We start from the raw sequence: 20381 nt of genomic DNA, 5'->3' as shown, positions 1-20381 counted from the left end.
ACTTTTATAAAATCTCACTCTTGTTGGCATTCAGCTGAAGGAAATGACATAAGATCCACAACTCTGCTTCATTACAGCAGTTGGCCAGGTTGGCTGTTGAATTAGGTGCCCTATGGCCTAGACATACAATCAGCTGTGCGTCAACAGCATAATAGGCCTCAGAGCAGCCTAATGATCTGATCAGTAAGGCTAGTGGATGATCACTGATGTAAAACAACACTTGAGAAAAAGAAGAGCTGTGTGGAACTCTGCAGTTGACGGACAGAGATAAGGACCAACATGGGGGGAAGCACCACTGAGTGTGATGTTCATTGAAAGAGGAAAAGCGCACTGGGACAAGTCCTTGGAATCCAGCTTTGAACCTGCGGTCAAGTGAAGTGGGTGGACCCCTGATTCAAAGACTGTTGAGACATTGAGTAGAATTAGAGCGGCACAGTCATCCTGGTCTAGGATACATCTTAGTTCATTAAGCATGAGGGCAAGGGTCATCTCACTGCTCTGTGTAGGGTGAAGATAGATGCCAAGCTGCCAGAGGGTGAGGCAATTCAATAATTTCCTTCTGTAATGATGCTTCCTCTCTCTTCCGTCCTAGTGCCTAGACACTCAGTGGTGGTTTGTGCACTTTGTAAAACTCTTTCATGTCCCCATCAACATCTAAATGGCGTAATGGGTCATCTAGAAAGAGGGTGATTGTATTCATAGTATGTATGTCAGAGAGCTGTACCGGTTGCATCACATATGCACCCTATGCATTTATGCACCATGCCATACCCTGATTATGTTTTGATGCACCAGGTCATACCCTGATTATGTTTTGATGCACCATGTCAGACCCTGATAATGTTTTGTTGCACACACACACATAACTAGGTTGACATAAAATGCATTACACAATTGGGGGAGGCAGAGACACCGTCCCTGTGGACATGTGTATCTCACTCGCAAACAGGATTACTTCTTGTGTGTCATATTCAGGGCTGCAGGCTATCTTCTTGATGATCTTCTAGATTCTGATTTCTATGCTCTTGCAGGTTTGGTCTGATTCTAGCACGGGGACGCAACATTGGTGTAACCAGGCTCTTTACAAATGGCATTCGATTTGATTTGACAAGCATCATGATGCAATCTGTGAAATACACCTTTACACAAGAATGCGGTCTTTTTTTTTCTTTCTGGCCTTTAGTTAAGCTGTCTCGAGTACTCCAAAAATCATAAATAAAAAAATACAGCATGAAAATATATATAGAGGGGCCTCTAATGCGCTTGCTTCCCTCATTGGTCTATCCAACTGTCATTCACTTTTTTAGCACTGGACAACGGGTCTCCCCACTTCACACATTGGACCTCTTTCATGGTGAGGGACGTGCACGTCAGTGGCAGGGCTAGTGTGCCAATACCAAAGTTTTTAATTACCAAAGTTTTTAATTTCCATATTTTAATCTTCTTTTCATTTTGTGATCATCTTTCTGTGTTTAAATCATGTCTTTAAGGTGCAGTACTACAAGGCCCACAGTACCTTTTCTATGAGCTACTTAGAATGTAATATTCTTAAGAAGTGCATTTAAACTATACCTGTTCCGGTCTTAATTACGGACTTTAGTAACTGGGCTGGTGTAAGGAAAAAATGAGGGGTAGGTGGGTTTAATAGGTATACTCCTTTGACTGGAAATGATCAGCTCCCGATGGCCCTACAAGATGAGTGCTTGGCAAGGTGTGGAGGAAGTGTCTTTTATAGGATCGGGGATCTCTTGGCTGGGGAATACATAGCTTTCTTTGACATAAATCGGGAAAGATTTAGTATTCAGGTGAGTGCCCCTACAGCATAGCGCATTTCTCCGCAGCGCTCCAACATTGTGCAGCTTTAAAATTTTAAAATACCGCGTTTTTGCTTTGTTAGGATTTTTATTTAGGAACATCCTTTTTAGCTTTTAAAATTGTTGGCCACGCTTACCTGCACGCTGCCACCTTCACTCGCACTCTAATCTGTTTAAACACCGCATTTTGCGGGTCCCTCGCCAGAGTCTCGTTTTTGGGGGCCATATTGGTTGAGGGCTGAGTCATCGCGCGGTCTAGTCCTCGTTTAGGAGGCTGGACCAGCATAAATTGCAGGCAAATTCAGGTGAGTGCCCCTACAGCATAGCGCATTTCTCCGCAGCGCTCCAACATTGTGCAGCTTTAAAATTTTAAAATACCGCGTTTTTGCTTTGTTAGGATTTTTATTTAGGAACATCCTTTTTAGCTTTTAAAATTGTTGGCCACGCTTACCTGCACGCTGCCACCTTCACTCGCACTCTAATCTGTTTAAACACCGCATTTTGCGGGTCCCTCGCCAGAGTCTCGTTTTTGGGGGCCATATTGGTTGAGGGCTGAGTCATCGCGCGGTCTAGTCCTCGTTTAGGAGGCTGGACCAGCATAAATTGCAGGCAAATTCAGGTGAGTGCCCCTACAGCATAGCGCATTTCTCCGCAGCGCTCCAACATTGTGCAGCTTTAAAATTTTAAAATACCGCGTTTTTGCTTTGTTAGGATTTTTATTTAGGAACATCCTTTTTAGCTTTTAAAATTGTTGGCCACGCTTACCTGCACGCTGCCACCTTCACTCGCACTCTAATCTGTTTAAACACCGCATTTTGCGGGTCCCTCGCCAGAGTCTCGTTTTTGGGGGCCATATTGGTTGAGGGCTGAGTCATCGCGCGGTCTAGTCCTCGTTTAGGAGGCTGGACCAACATAAATTGCAGCCATGCTTACGCGCAGCGTCATCGCGCAGCGGGATCGCCGGATTTCCGCCGGAGTTACGCCTGAGTTCAGCCCGTCTGCGCCCGTCCGCGCTGAGGACGGGCTGCAGGTCGGGCTGGACCTGGTCTCCGCTCCTCTGCTCCTCGGTAAGATTCTTATTCGCTATGCTTCATCTTCGCTTCTGGCCCTTAGACCTCCCGCATGCCCCTCTGTATATCGTTTTACTCCGCTAGAGCTACTACATTCTCCCTGCTGTTTGGCCTGTTCCTCTTCCTTCCACCCTCTTGCCATCGGTCGCACCAGCCCCTGTCTTTCTTCCTCAAGGTGCACTGTCTCTTGTAACACGGGGTTTTTATTAAATGTGCGCTCACTGATTAGACATAATCTTGCCTTTCATGATTTTGTGGATGAAAGGCAGCCAGACTGGGTATTTATTACAGAGACCTGGGCCACTGATTCTTCTGGACATGACCTCCTCCTAGCCATTCCTGAGGGCTATTCTCTACATAGACTCGATAGACCTAAACGTAGAGGAGGAGGGATTGCGATTCTTTGCAAATCCTCCTTACTATGTACGGTTACTCCACTTTCCTCGCCCCAAGATCGCTTTGAAGCCCTGTACTTCTGTATCGCATGTGCCCCTTCAGTTTCCTTTACGGGCATACTGATCTACAGGCCGCCTGGTCATAGAGCTAACTTTGCCTCTGACATACTTAGGATCCTTGAGCCATACTTTGGAAAGCCCTCTTTCACCGTTCTGGGTGACCTCAATTTCCATCTTGATGAGGCCCAGTCTAAGGACACGCTTTCATTGGTCGAATCTCTTGGAGCCTGTGATCTTGTCCAGCTTGTGACTACAGCCACTCACACAGCAGGTCACATCCTTGATGGAGTTTTCTCTAATGATCGTAAACTCTCGAGTGGCACACCCTTACCATTGGTGTGGACTGATCACTTTGCGGTTCCTCTCTATTTAACCTTTTCCACCTCTAATTCCATTAAGAAGGGGACTACCCCTTTCGTTTCTAGAAGAAATCTTAGAAACATTACGAATGAGGCTTTTGTCCCTTTTGTTCCCACACCAGAGGCTCTCTCCCTTAAAGACGCGGATGAGGCAGCACAAGTTCTGCAGGACTCCATCACTAATGCAGTAGAAAAACTTGCCCCCGCATCCCTGCGATATGTAGCCCGGCGGAAGCCATCAGCGCCATGGTTTTCGGACCATCTGAGACTTCTAAGACAGGGTTGCAGAAGCAGTGAGAGGAGATGGAGGAAATCCTGGGACCCCATGGATAGGGAGGCTCATAAGTCTGCTCTACGGGAGTATAAGCTGAAAGTGATAATGGAGAAGCAGGAATACTTCTCCAATCTGACTAGCTCACTCACTTCCGCTAGGGAGCTGTTTAAAATCGCGGACTCACTATGCTCCCTCCAACTTCCTGACCCCGTAGTTAGTTCTCAACGTCTCTGTGACGACATTGCAGACTTTTTTCATAAAAAAAATCTTTGACATTCATACTTCCCTAGAAGTACAACGTCTCTCCCTGGTTGAAAATCATCTTCCTGGCATATGCTCCTTTGAGGCATTGGACATAGCTCCTTCCAGTCTCCTCTCCGATTTCCCCCCTATGTCTTTGGAGGGACTGAATCTTCTTTTGGACAAGACGAAGTCTTCTTCTCCATTAGATCCACTGCCTCTTAAAAAGTTAAAAGAGTGTAGGAACAGCCTCCTTCCTCCCCTGCTTGAGGTGATGAATAAGGTCATAGCTCAAGGCTCCTTTCCATCAATATGGAAGAAGGCCATTGTGAGGCCGCTCCTTAAGAAGCCCTCACTTGATCCTGGTCTTCTGAAAAATTTCCGACCCATTTCTCTGCTCCCTGCACCGGCTAAAATTTTAGAAGCACACCTGAACCGCCACTTATCTTCCTTCCTTGAAGCCTCGGAGTATCTTGATATCACCCAGCATGGTTTCCGAAAACAGCACAGCACAGAATCTGCTCTCACCTTTGTAGTCGATAACATCCGACGCAAGGTTGACGCTGGACAAACCACCATTCTTGTGCTATTGGACCTCACGGCCGCATTTGACACTCTGTCCCCTGCCATTTTAACATCTCGGCTTAGGGAGGCAGGTGTCACTGGCTCGGCCCTGAGTCTCCTCAACTCCTTTCTCCTTGATAGGGAACAGAGAGTGATGCTCGGCAACCACCTCTCCCCAGCAAAGTCTTTGCAATGTGGGGTGCCACAGGGGTCGGCATTAAGTCCGACCCTGTTTAACATCTACGTGGCCCCCCTTGCTAGGCTTGTAAGATCGCAGGGGATGGAGGTGGTATCATACGCCGATGACACCCAGATCATGGTTTCACTCACTCAGTCCTCTGTCATAACATCTGCCTCTAGCTTCAGGTCCTGTATGCAACATGTTGCAGATTGGATGGTTGTCAACTCGCTGAAGCTAAATGGCGACAAGACTGAGGTCTTGGTCTTTGGGAAGGACCATGATATCTGGTCGAGTGAATGGTGGCCCTCCTCGCTTGGCACCTGCCCCACTCCCTCGCAATCTGCCAGAAATCTGGGTGTGGTGTTCGATACTTCACTCTCGATGTCCCTACAGGTGAATCGGACTGTTTCGACCTGCTGGGGTGTGATCAGGACGCTCAATAGAATTCGCAGCTATTTGTCTCTTCAAGCACGCAAGCAGATTGCAGTCGCCCTTGTTGGGTCCAGACTAGACTATTGTAACTCGCTCTACATGGAATCCAACAAGGGCCGCATACATCGACTGCAAATCGTGCAGAATGCTGCTGCACGCTTTGTCTTGGATCTTCCTAGGTCCTCTTCTGCTACTGCTGCGAGGAGAGATCTTCATTGGCTGCCTATTCAGCACAGAATATATTTTAAAATTCTGTGCCTGACCTATAGAGCTCTCGAGGATGGATCTAATGGCGCTATCAGCTCCCTGCTTACCCGTTATCACCCTACTCGTTGTTTGCGTTCTTCGGGTTTACTTCAACTTGTTGTCCCCCGTTTTAAGCTCACCAGATGGGGAGCCAGGGCCTTCTCCGTCGTTGCGCCACAGCTCTGGAACATCCTGCCGATGGAGTTGAAGACCTCACCTTCTCTATCGCTCTTCAAAAAGGCCTTAAAAACGTGGTGCTTCTCCAGAGCCTACACAGGTTGAGCTGCAGGGTTATCTGTTATGAGCTGGATTTGGAATTAGGCGCCTTGACGCCCACTGGGCTAAGTTTGCGCATGACAAAACCCCCTTTACTTACTTACTTACTTACTTATAGGCCCCGTGATTTTAAATTTTTTTTTCTGTTAAGGGACTTCCTTCTTTAAAAAGCTGGCGGGGCTGCAGACTTTGGGCAGGTGGTGTTAATTGAATTGTTAATTCATAGCTTGGGTTCCTCAATCTCACAACTTTATAGTTGCCTGCTGGAAGGGCTGCCAGACGATATAGATAAGCACAGGCTAAGATGGCAGTATAAACTGGGGGTTATGGTTTCTTGTTTTTTTAAATCAGTCGAATTGGGGAACTCCGTGCTGTGCTCTGCTAATTTGCATGTCACAACATTTCAAGACCCTGTTTGACCTTTATATCACACCTACGAAAATTGTGAAATGGGGAGGAGTGGAGGGAAATTACTGTTTTAGGCGTAAGGCATAATACACATTTTCTCCACTTGCATTGAGCGACTGGGTCGTGAAATATCCGCTTTTGTACTGCTTGTTTTAAAACAGGATGTTCCTTTGTCACTTCAACCTATGTAATTCGGGGTGAATGAATTAATAGCCGGAACAATGCGACAATAGCTCATCCTCATTGCAATGTCAGTTTATAGACTTTGGCGCCGATTCCGATTCGGGAAAAACCGATCTGAATAGCCGTTCGGAGCGTTTTTCCCATACGAATCGTGCCCTGCAACGTCCCCCATACGTACGGCGAAGTACGATTCGTACCAGGAGCCGTACTCCGTACGAGTCGTACAGAGACCGTACAACTCTAATCTCCGTACGATTCTCCCTCGGAACCCGCTGTACGCGACATCTGTATGGTTCGCGACTGGTTTTTACGACCCAGCAAGTACGATACGTGTCGGGTTCGCACCGTATGACCTTTTTTCCACGGGAGCTGAAAACAGCCGTAAAATCAGAGTTCGTGCACTCACGTACATGGGGTACGGTGCGTACACCCATCGTACATGGGGTACGGTGCGTACACCCTATGATCACAGGGGTACTCACTGTACCCCTGCGATCATGGGGGGTATGGACCGTACGGTGTGTATGTGTTTGTGTGCTTTTCTGTATGACTCGCCCTTACCTGACGTGGACCGTACAAATCGCGTCCTCATACCCCGGTCCGGATCGTACTCGTCGGGTCGGACGGCATGTGTACGAGTCGTACGGCATATGTACGAGTCGTACGGTTCACGGTTTCAGCCTAGCAATACATACGGATCGCGACAATTCGGAAGAATTCACGGAATACGGATCGTACTACGCGACTCGGACGGACGGGTACGATTTGTACGGAGAGGGCTCCGGATACAAATCATACAGACGTTTTTTTTCCCGAATCGGAATCGACCCCTTTGTGTTGCCTCAACCTGGTTAGATCCCCAACCCCGACTTTTCAATAATGGAAAGGTCGAATTTTGCATATCTATAATCTAGAAAAAGCACTTTATGAGCAAAGAGGTAGAAAAGGTAGAACTAAAGGGAAAAAGATCTGGGGCCTGGTTACAACTTGGGTTACTCCATTTACACAGTCAGAATGAAATGTATGGTAATAATTATTTAGGATGAGAGCTATATGATAAAATGCTGCTACATTTTATGTCTTTTATCCTATTGTATATAGCTCTGTTTTTGGTATATTGTTTTAGCTGATAATGGTTTTTATTAGCTTTATATTGATGTATATCTATGGTATTATTAGCATCAATGTTTTTGCTGCAGTCACACTGTTCATTATGGCAAAATAAAAATATATATAAAAAAAAAAAACTATACCTGTTCCATGTACATCTGCCCGAAAGGAAGCAACACTACTTTTCAAATTAAAATTGTATTCAGAAGTTAATTTATTTTTAAATAAAAACACTGTTTATTACAAGCATACGGCTGCCATTGTTTAGATGGCAGCATGATTATTTTTTTTTTCACCATTTGATCGCAATAAAAATAACAGAATAACCAACACACATCTTTCCAAGCCCAGACCTATTGGCTTTGCTAGGGTAAATTTCAATTTTGTGTTACTGTCTCTTGTTACAGTGTGTAGGCCTTATTAACACTGTGTTGCACTTAAATTAATACATTGTTACCTTTAATGGGGGCTCACTTACAGGCTTCTGGCCTCACATGTATGTTGCCTACTCTTGCAACAGCCTCTCCAGGTGCTCTCAATTACCACCGCTGTAGGAGCAAGAAGGTATTCTGTATTACTTTCACTATATGCTGCAGCATTATATCACATTATGTGCGCCCGTCCCACTCTTTCTTTGGTAAAACAGCAAGCTACTTACTGCTCCGACACCGACAGCTCTGATTCTGTGCACTTGCCTGTTTATTTCTACATTAGGGCAAGTAATGGAGGCTCTTTTCCACCAACCTATAATTTTCCTCCACAATGATTCCCAGTTCATGCTCTGTAAATGTCCCCTATCTCTCCCTGCAGGGGTCATCCGTCAGATGTGACGCTTGGCTTGCTGCTGTGGAGTCAGCAGCACATTTCTTTCTTTTCAGCAACACTAATTTGCACTGACATGGCACTGTCTGCCTCTTGATGTTATCAGCGCTTCCAACTAATAAATTAAAGGGGTTGAGATGCAGGATCTGGGACAACATTCAAAGTCAAAACCAAGCAGGGTATACAAATTAAGGATTATTACAGAAGAAAACAAGCACTAACAAAGTCAATAGGTCTGACTTTGGGTGCCAAGTGTTTTCTTTGGCAATTCGTATTTTGTTCTCATGGTTTTAAAATAAACTTTATTGTACAAGAAGATGCTGTGTTTCCCAATAATAATTTTGTTTTTAAAAATAGCTAAAGACATATGTTTATTTCTATAAAAATTCACATTACTGTGGGTGTTCGTGGCACTGAAGGGAACACCTTTGTATATGGATGGACTCCTTGTGAAAAAGCAGAATGTTGAAACTCACAGTAAAGTCAGCCAAAGGCTCAAGAGACATGACCCACTGGCCCACAATGTATGTTGAAGTGGGTGGAAGAAAAATACAAATGACACAACAGATTATACACATAATTTTAGTAAAATCAAAAGGTCTTAGCTAACACTACACAAAAGAAAGCCAACGTTTCTGGCATTGGCGGTCAGCCTTTTGCTTTGCTAATGTTTTATTTGTAGTACGTTTGCAATCATCATTACAATTAGACAAACAAGCTTGCAAAGGTGGATAGATGGATAGGTAGATAGGTAGATAGGTAGATAGATAGATAGATAGATAGACTTGCAAAGAAAGATAGGTAGAGGGGCTTGCAGATGCATAGAGGGACTTGCAAAGATAGGTGATAGATAGATATACGATTAGACAGATAGATAGATATATATGCAAATACAGACAGATAGGCTGGAAAAAATAGACAGAAAGCCAGACAGACAGACAGGCAGGCAGACAGAAGGATGGATGGATGGATAACACCACACCTAACAAAGCCAAACGGTCTGGCATTGGCCGTCTGCCTCTTGCTTTGCTAATGCTGTATTTTTAGTGTTTTCATAATCTTCATTACTAATAGACAAACAGACTTGCAAAGGTAGATAGATAGACTGGTATAGATAGATAGACTTGCATAGATAGACAGACAGACAGACAGACAGGCAGGCAGGCAGACAGGCAGTCAGACAGACAGACAGATATACTGGCATAGATAGACAGGCATACAGGCAGACAGACAGACAGACAGACAGGCAAAAAACAGACAGACATAGATAGACTGGCATAGACAGACAGACAGATAGATAGATAGATAGACAGATAGGCATAGATAGACAGGCAGACAGACAGACAGACAGACAGACAGACAGACAGATAGATAGAAAGAGGCATAGATAGACAGGCAGACAGGCAGACAGACAGACAGACAGACAGACAGACAGACAGACAGACAGACAGACAGACAGATAGATAGGCATAGATAGACAGGCAGAGAGACAGACAGACAGACAGACAGACAGACAGACAGACAGACAGACAGATAGATAGGCAGATAGGCATAGACAGACAGACAGACAGACAGACAGATAGATAGATAGATAGATAGTTTCCAGAGAAGTTCCAAGCGACGCGGTGGGCGTGTGTTGCGGCAGCTTTAGACCCTTGGAAGGTGTGCCCAGTGATCTTGGACACATGGAAGAGAAGCGAGACTCGGACCCGCTGGGTGCATGTCGTGGTGCATAGGAGGCGTTGCTGAAGAGCGCCTGGTCATCGTGTCCATCGAAGGTGAAGTGGCTCTCGGATGCGCTGGGGGCGTGTCATGGTGCACCGAGTGTATTAGTAATATATCAATGTACCTATGTATTTACTTATGCTATTGGAGTCATTTGTCAATCCACAATGACAATAGGTCTACATGTCTTCAATGGCATAGGTAAATACATATTGTGTGTTACATTGATAAGCTACTTAAGTACTGAAAGTAATATAAAAAGTTGTACATTTCAACAATACTTGAGTTATTTGAGGTAAGTGTTACCATTGTGAAATGGGCAAATAAAGGAGACTGGCTTACAGTTTCTACAAATATTGTTACAACATTACAGTATTTGTTGAGACACATTGATTCATATTTTACTTTTAGTGTATGCCATTGACGCAGCTTTTTAGACTTTATACACACAGTGTCCAAAGGTATATTTGGTATATATACTAATTGGTGACATACGTTTACTGTTCTGGAGAACAAAGGTCAACCATTCAGAGATTTTGAACAGTTCCTTTAGAGAAATGTTTATGGTTAAGAGGAAAGATGATATTTGATGTAGGAGCTTTCATGGGGAATTACAGAACTGTCATGTGCAATATGAAACAAGGATAATGTTTTTTGCTCATAGTTGTTGCTCAGTTCTATTCACACCGCTACAACAAATCTATTGTATATGTCTTTTCAGCATCATCCGAAGCAGACAAAGGAGATGTTGGCCATGAAGGAGGGATAGCACCTGGACACTGGGTCTCACCTGGTGAGACCACCAACAGCAAGGGACACAGTGCCACGGGGGTGAGGCGACTGGGAAGGATGGCTTCAGCTCAACATGTTCTTCGGAGGCCTCCTCAAGCGACCAGTTCCTAGTGGTGGTGGACGCTACTGCTCCTGTTACAACTGCATCCTTGTCCGCCCCAGAATACCATATACACAATTCCTCTTGCTCCCTGCAGTTGGCACACTCTGCACCCCTGAAAGAGGTGGCATCTCCTTCACTCCAGACATCTCACTGGCCTGAGTGAGGAGGCAATTGACCTTCTTTGCAGCATCGCTGTAGGCCAGACTGCACTCCTGAATGCCTTCCAGGTACCTAGCTGCCATATACAATAAATGGTAGCTTACCTGGAAGGCATTCATAGTAGTATGGCTGGCATAGAGGTATTTTCAAGGTCTGTCCTCCTCACTGACCGCATCCTTCCAACCATCCCAACCTTGTGACCCACCTCCTGCCCCTTTCCCATCCAAATTCCCTATTCCCAACCCTGTCACAAGCACATTCACACTTTGGCACACTCATTCTAACACCCACAAGCAGCGCACACACATAAACACAGAGACCACAAAAAAAACAGGCACACAACCAAACATACAGACACTGCAGCTACCACCACACCCACATGACCATCCCACCACCAGCACATCCAGAGACACCGCAGCCAGCAGCACACCTGCATGCACAACCCCCAACACCTAGTAAATCCACAGACATTGCAGACAGCAGCACGCCTACATGCACAACCCCCACCATAAGCACATTCACAGACACTCCAACCACCACTACACCCACATGCCCCACCCCCACAAGGGTAACCACAGATACCTCTGCCACCACCACACACATGACCCCACCGCTACCAGTAGCACACCCTTAGCCACTGCAAGTAACATCACATCCACATGCACCACACCCATCACCTCCACAGACACTGCAGCTACTACCACACCCACATGTACCACAGCCACACCTAGCGCCTTCACAGCACACACATCCACACACACAAACACTTTAGAATTCACACTCACAAAACTCAAACTCCCACACTCATCCAAACAACAGACACCTATGATGCAAGACACGCCCAATTGTGCATGACATACACCAGAGCCAGAAGCACCTGCATCCTCAACAGGCACATGCACATCAGACACTGTCACTCCCTTTACCTCTCAAACCCAATTCCCTGCTGAACACTCTATCCATTCCTCATAGATTATATCCTTTTTACCCATGCCATAACCCACCCCTAGCAAATTCAAATCTACCCCCTCCACACCCCAACCCCCTTCCACATCCCAGCCCAAACCACCCCACCTGCAAATCTACACCTTCCACATCACAAGCCACCCCTTCCACATCTCAACCCAACCCACCCCTACCAAATGTAAGAACACCCCTCCTAAATCCACAACCCTCTGCCACATCCAAAGGCACCCCTCCAAACCTAAATCTCCCCTTCCATAGAAGATCTTTGAGGTGCCTGCTCAGCCCACTAGATGCCCCTTCCTGAGGAGATCCCCTTGGCAGTCAAGTAGGAGGCAGGTTTTGTGGCACTGCACAAAAGAGCACAATATTTGACTTTATGGGCTGCCATTTGGTGTGAATATTATTTTGAGAGCCATATCAAATTTTGTGGAATAAATCCATACTTTTGATTTCGCCAAATTAGTCCTACCATTATTTTGCCTTGGCAATTATTTGATTCCTAGCAATGTTTCTGAGTGAAATGTGAAGTACTTATTTTCCTTCACCATGATGGTAGTAATACAACTGATTTTTTTAATGTCTACTTTAGTAAGTACATACACTTGTTAACATAGAATGTAATGGTAATTTTAATTTAGGTGCATGCATTATTCATATTAATGGCCACTTGCTCCTACTAATTGATATTACAAATGTTTTCTGGATGTGTTACTACAGGTGTGATTGTTTCACCTTAATTGATGATCAGTATGAACACATTTGTGGCTATTGAAATCGGATGCAATACATGACTTGCACTAAACAAGGGGAAATGTTACCTAGATGTATATGTTGAATACTTTTAATTTGTGTCTGGCATTGATTTTACTGTTAATTTCCAAGGTAAATGTCAAACCTTGTGTAGTGCAATTTCTGCATCATGTTACATTGCACTTATCCCTATGATGTGTGTTGCATATGTTATTTATATGGGAATTTTAGAAAAGTATTTGGACACAACTGTATGGTGACTTTTTTATATTTATTTGGATATCCTTTTTTTTTTTTGCAAGTGTTTATTTTTTTTAAGGCAGCTTGAACCAAATTATACATACAATGTGATCATACAGGTGTGTTTCTTTAAATTTCTTAAACGTCAACATTACAGACATATGTATTGCACATTGGTACGCTATTGCGTGTTAGAGAGAATTATAAATGCCCAAATCCAGTGCAAATGTTAACAGACATGTCAATAAGTAACAAGTAAAAGTGGAGCTTGCCATTGATTGCATCCATGGCGGTGTTGGTTTTGTTAGTCATCAAGAAGCAGCAGCAGCGCTGGGACTTGGAAGATCGGATCCATGGCAGAACAGGAAGTGTGAACAAAAATAGTTTCTGCTCTATATCCCTTCTATTGCGCTAACTCAGGTCAGCTGAAAGGCACATTATGATTTGGCCGGTGGGGAAACTGACGATGCTCCCTCTGACAGGCGGTTTTGCCTATCCCACCGTTGATGTGGTTGTGATTTTCTGGCAATGATGGTGAGAGTGCGGTGATATTTTGTCTATGGACCCACTAACATCTAAATAGGGTGGGCAGACCGCTAAGCCAGCGGATAGGAAGACGGCCCAAAAAGCCACACCAGAACTTGATCCGCCAAGATCTAAATCACACCCTTAACTGTGAAATGCAAATCAAAAGTCCTCAGCAGGGCAAAGACAGCAACTTGTGGCTGAGGTGGCCACTATGTGACCGGATAATCATCAGATGAGGTCTTGGTGAAGCAGTTGACTTTTTGCGGGGACACTCCAAGCAGACCAAATTCAATATTCAACACAAGGAAGGACCCTCGCTAGCTAGTCACTTTTTTGAAGCTAGGATTCTATTCCACCAGAGGGGCAAGGCTGCAAGCTGTATAGGGCATTATGAGTCCGAATCCCCTCTCTGCAATGTCCCACTGAAACAGATTTGATGCTGCTCAAAACCATAGAGTGGATTACCCTGAATCTTTGGGCCAGCAGCATGGCACCTTCGTAGGATTGACTTGGCAAATTTGTCACAGTCCTCCAGAGATCTTTGGAGCCAAAATGTTTCTAAGTCCCAGGTTTCTTGACACGATCACCCTATGGGTGTCTCTGAGGGTACCAATGTATTTTCTTACCATGCAGGGCACAATTCACCACCCACACGTTTTAACCTAGCTGGTTCCATACCAGGGTTACTTTTAGTCATACCACTGCTTAATAAGTTTCTGGCTGGCCTCCAAGTTTTTGTTAGCCCTTTACATGCACTCATCCATGTGGGAACACATACCCACCACATAGCCCAAAATGCCCTGTGGGTTCATTGAGAGATTTCTCCCAGCCTGCTTGTATAAGTCTTAAGGGGCCCAAAAAGAATGCCAATGGAAAGGTTCAAAGGGGAAGAAGGTCACTCTCATTTGTGGTACCTTCCTGAAGGCAAATTAAAGATATAGGAGGAGTGGGACATTCCACTTCCACAGACTTTGTCAGACAACCCCATAATCATGCCTTTTAGGGTCTTGCGGAATATCGCCACACGCCCTTTTGTTTGGCTGTGATAAGGGGCAGTGAACTTGTTAGTCACCCCTCTCATCCCACATAGCCTGCAAGTGTGCAGACATGAAGCTTGTCTCCTTTTTAAGATTACCACCTTGGGTAACCCCACTCTGGTAAAGATGCCACACACGGCCCTGGCCACTTCCCTTGCAATTACTCTCCTCAGAGTTATGACACCAGGATACCTAGTGGCATGGTTCACCACTACGAAAATGAACTAGTTCCCTGAAGATGTTTCAGGGTCTAGGATCCTGGCAATGTCAATCCCCACCCTCTCTAAAGGCATCCCAACCACATGTGGTAGGATAAAGGAATCCTTAGGTTGCCCTCTTGTCTTACCATTGACTTGATGAATGTTGCAAGAGCATCAGAACTCTTTAAACTTCTCGGACACCTGGGGACAGGAAACATAGTTGACCAACCCGTCCCATGTTGTAAAATGCCCCAAATGTCCAGCCAAGGGGAGATCATGAGCTAATTTCAAGTTGAATGCCCTATACTTCTGGGGGACTACCAATCTCCTGGTTGCTCCAGGTGTTGGGTCTCTAGCCTCACTGTATAAGTATTCAATTAGTAATATAATAGTTCAATGTCTATATAAGTACAACATAAAAGAACAGTGAAAACAAAGTAGAATGTCATATAATACAGACAACAGTAGTCCAATCGGAAGAGACAAAGAAAACTTTCTCTAACTTTGATATAATAAAACAATTACACACACAAGAAAATTCACTCTTAGAGTTTGAAAATGTATTACAAAACAGCAATATAAATACATTATTTACATTAAATTCTTGGCTCAGAAAGATTTTGGTGATACAAATGGTGCTCAAAGAAGGTCCTCATGCACATTGGAAAGGAGAAGAAAAAGGGGGCTATGGACCCATTACACATAGCATATTGCTTTACATAGAGACCTGTCCAACATACCTAATACATAGTAAAAACACATTTTGTTTCCATCAGATTAAGGTAAAGCTATTAATTTTAAATTGCCCCTATGTGCACCATCTATTGAATCCAGGCCTTTCATATAATGTCGACGTTTCAACCCGTCAAGAAGAAAAAAGGGCCAGTAAATGCCTTAACAGTGTGTCTTCTTCTAAAGAAGGAGCAACCTGGAAATAACTATCATCCATGTGTGAAGGCTGATAGGCTTCTCATCCTGTGGCCAAACTACTTTCACCGTAGGAAAATAATTAATCGATCTGTAGAGGTAAAATCAATCAATTTGGTTCCAGCAAACCAGATGAATCCAAATCATTTCCTTGAGGCAAAACAGCCCCATATATGTGTGTCCGTGCTTTAATCACCTTAGGCTCTTTCAAAGCCAGTCGCAGCTGCTCCCACAAACCAGTAGTGGGCGGGGAGGGGAGAAGGAAGGGAAGGGGGTTAAACAAAATAACAATAATCACTTACCTGCCGGCCGGCTGGCTGGCCGGTTGCCCCACTCTTCTGTCCTCTCATCCTCTTCCTGACCTCTTTTGGGGCAATAAACTGGAAGCACCCAGGCTCCCCTAAGCTAATCACAATGCTGCAATGCAGCATTGTGATTGGTCTAAGTGCTGTGGTTCGGCACTCAGGTAGGTACTGGAAGCCTGGGCATGTTCTCCATCCAGGTTGTAGTGCAGCCTGGGTGGAGATCATGCAAAGTGTGCAAAAATGTTTGCCCAGCACTCAAAAGGTTCCTAACTACTGCTTCACATTGTCAGGTGTGAGGACCTGTTGCTAACTTTCATTGATTTGTTATGGCCCTCCTGGATAAAAATGAGTACATGTAGTGCCTACTTTTCTGTTTTTGGGGCGTGGGGCTAGTCCCAGAAGGCAGGCCTCGGGAATGCCATATTGACTTCTGTCTTTTGTTTTTATAATTGTGTTGTCAATCTAGCTCCAAAATGGAGTAATTACAGGACATTCCCACATCATAGGGAAGACGTCCGTCCTCTCTCTGTGGCCCTTGGAGCCCTGTATCCATGATGCAAAGTGACTGCATGTAATTGTGCGCGGGTGGTTTTGCATTGTTATGTTCTACAAGCCAGGTGGTACACCCATGGTATCTCTCAATGGGTGAAACAAATGCTATAGTTTCTGTCTACATATGGTTCCCCAAGGTGGAAATTCTGGCTTGTTCCCATTTTACTATTCTCTACCCCCACCTCTATCCACATGAGCACGAGAGGGCAGCACAAATCCATATTTTAATAACATATCTCTTTATTTTTTTTCAATAAAATGTATCGAATCATGCAAAGTAATAAATCCAGTGACATTGAATTATCAGATTATAAGGATCAGACCATAATGTAGACTATATACTAAAATGTATGCTATCAAGTAAAAAGAAATCAACTAAGGGGCTTATTTACAAGCTCCTATCGCCACCACAAAGTCACTTTTCATGACGTGGTGGCGATAGGGGCTTTGCCCTATTTACATGGCAGCGTTAACTCACTTAAAGTGGCTTAACGCTGCCTTGTAAATAAGGCACCCTTTCACGCTGTACGTAGCGTGAAAAGGAAGGGCAATGGGTGTTGCGGTGGGCGGTCCACCGCAACACCCATTGATTTTGACGCTGAACCATACTTTCAAAGGTGATATATATATGGGGCTGAGCTAAAATTAAGACCAAGGAAAACGTGGATTTACCCTCGGGCAACAAGGAGAAATTTCTCTTTGTTTTTGCTGTTTCCATACGTGCTGCGTTTTGCAGCACATATGGAAACACCAAAACACCATTGATTGTTTATGTGCCCTTCCTGCACATAAACAATCTTCCCCTGCAACGCACTATGGTGCAAGGGTGCATGCATGGGCGCTGGGTAGCTAAATTTAGCGCCAGCGCAGGGGGAAACGCAGGGCTGCACCATATTGTTGAAAATATGGTGCAGCCCTGTGTTTCAGAAGTGGCAAAGTGTGGTGTTAAACCAAGGAGGCTAACACCGCACTCCGGCACTTCTATTGTACATATGCCCATAAGTGTGCAATGTAAAATCAAAACTTTTAATTTTAGGATAAGGAAGAAAGAAGAAGAAGAAGGAGGAGGAGGAGACGGGAGAATAAAAAAAAAGGGAATACATATGGCCCTGAGAAAAGCAAATGCAGAAGCAATAGACATTGGATAAAATGACATATTTATAAACAATGAATTTGTGCTTTGCCCCTTCCCACGTCAACCACTGCCCTTACGTTCTCTGTATTGTTTATTCAGATTTTGATTGCAAGGTAACACTTTATCTGGTGCCTCATGTCTGTTCCACTTCACCCTGCTCTGCCAGGATTATGTAACCTTGGATGCAATAGGAATCTTTTGATAAGCCTGAAAGATCGGCCACAGTCTTGATGTGTACTGTGGCTGAGCTCTTACAATGTCCAGTCTGACCTGCAATGGTAAAGTGTTTCTTTGAGGAATCTCTGGCTCACCCTTGGTAGCTTGGAACCAACAGAAAGGCTATCCCCAAAGAAGATGCATGCGGTATGTGGTGCAAAACACTTTAGCTAAGCAGCAACTCAGTCAAAATATTTCCCAACAAGGAAGCTCGTCAAATATAGAGATAAAAAGTATAGTGAAAGCAAAAAACGGCCACAGAGGAAAGCACAGGGTAAAGCACCCAGACTTATCCTACCGGAAGGGCATAATGCTACTACACAGAAACCGAGCACAGCAGTGACAACCGTGTGCTGGCATGAAGTCAATTTCTATGTGTCTCCTGACACCTGTCTGACAGATGTGATGGCAGAAAGTAAATCATATGAACAGGTTTAAAAAAAACTGTGGAATATTACAAATTATGGGCAGGTGCCTTGAGGGTAGTTTTGATAAAAAAATATGTCCCATGTGCCATTATTCTTACTGAAGCAGCAAACATTTCAATTATGAGGGGACTATGGAGGAGAGGACTGCACTAAAAACAAGCATTTGCAATGCAATAGGGCTCGCATTAGTAAAGTTTGAGGGATTATTATTGTAAATGACAAAGTTTTTGTATTTTTTATTTTAACTTGTGGAAAATTCTAACTTTGGCATTTACAATGCTAATAGTGTTAATTAGTGGAAATGTGACACCTTCTGTTTGGACTTGAGCACACATTGCTCCCTATTAAAGATGGCAGTAAATGCACTGTTTTTTATTTAGCTATCTTTGAACAGTACACCGAAGGCTGCAAAAGCTTGCACTTATGGTTGAGCGCTACGTTCTCGCGTTTCCTGCCTTTTCATATTTTTGAAGTGGTTTCTATTCACTGAAACCATATCCTGTTTGCGAGTATACAGGGCAGCTTCCTTTCCCTAGTTTTTCGAATACCTTAAATTATGTTGAAGTACAGTACTTGAACGTATTGTGATATTGTTTTGTACTTTTTATCTTTAGGCTGACCACTGTGCATGTCGTTAACCTTTGATAGATAACAGGTCATTGTAATACAGCATCTACATTGTATGACTTTGATGTACACTTGTTTGCATTGTCGTCCGGTGGTGTTGTAGTGTGTTTATATAGGGACCTGTATCGATACTCCAATTTCTGACCCTTGTCCGGTTATAAATCACTAATATCCATACAACGGCACAGAAACCCGTTTCATAAATCAGTCATAGCGCATGCTGTCACATTAAGCAAGCACTATTCCTCCAGCCCCCTAGAAAGCACACCGAGTTCTCTAAACAAACCAAGCCTCCAGCAAACCTGGGAAATCCCCGCTGCTATTGTTTTGATTTCGTTCGAGAACTCCTGCAAAGAATGTAAGAACGACCAGTTCTTAATTGACGTCTTATGTCCATCCTTACGTCAAACCCGGCACCTCTCAGGTATAAATATACCGACACTGCCCTAAGTAAAGACACGGTGGTGATGAGCTTGGAGCAGCGACTACTTGCCGGAGAGCCCAGCTGATGCGAGAGCCCACGGACGCTGCCCCTCCCTTTTTGACGCGCTGAGGAAAGACGCTGTCTTTTCTCTTGCAGAGAAATCCAGCCTCCAGCGTTTCCAGCCCACCTTCGCGGGTGACTGGGATACCGAGTCCTGAGAAAGAGATACCAGCCCTCTTGCCTTCTAAATCCCAGGTACTGAACTGACTAACCCCTTACAGAGAATTCTTGAGTCAGACTCTTGGCAAACCAAACTTAACTTAAACTGCTACTTACTCCTTCCCATGTATTAGGCTTAGGTCAGGTACGCAGGGGTAGGCGTAGTTAGAAGCAACAGTTGAGTACGATTAGTCAATGTATATATGTATGTATATCTTTTATCCATTTTAAAGTAACATATGGCTAAGAAACCATATCGATGCTTTTACAGTATTATTTTATACTCCTGCTTTTACTGTATGCACTTTACTTAACTATAAGTATTACAATTGTAGCGATTAATTTCTCTTGTATGAGAAAAGAGACTGATCAATAAATGACACCTTTTATTGAAAACGCCCGTCTCTCCTTTTCTCTGCAAATCTGGTGAAACTAAGTACGCACGTATTGACTGAGTAAAATAGCTGTCTTTTGTTTTCACACGACTCTAGAGATATACTCTTGATCAGGGAGAGCAAAGTTGTCATGTTCTATGGTTGTCAGAAACTAAATCCCTTCTTGTCTATCCAGGGAGGTTAAACTCCTCCTCGCTTATTCAAGAAAGTTTCTAGTGA

The 20381-nt window shown here is 44.2% G+C and overlaps 1 long non-coding RNA gene across 2 annotated transcripts in view; it reads right to left on the bottom strand.

Annotated features, from left to right (window-relative positions):
- The window catches only part of LOC144824480 (uncharacterized), a 950201-nt gene that overhangs the window by 911976 nt on the left and 17844 nt on the right, over positions 1-20381 (bottom strand). Inside the window, exon 2 of one of the 2 annotated variants that reach the window (XR_013608971.1) lies at positions 8070-8160. This is a non-coding gene — a long non-coding RNA (uncharacterized LOC144824480). The remainder of the gene's footprint in view (positions 1-8069; positions 8161-20381) is intronic. The other variant, XR_013608972.1, reaches the window with a different exon arrangement.

The sequence above is a fragment of the Lissotriton helveticus genome, chromosome 3_1 (genome assembly GCF_964261635.1).
Source record: "Lissotriton helveticus chromosome 3_1, aLisHel1.1, whole genome shotgun sequence".
NCBI lineage: Eukaryota > Metazoa > Chordata > Amphibia > Caudata > Salamandridae > Lissotriton > Lissotriton helveticus.
This window is presented reverse-complemented; position numbering and strand designations above follow the sequence as displayed.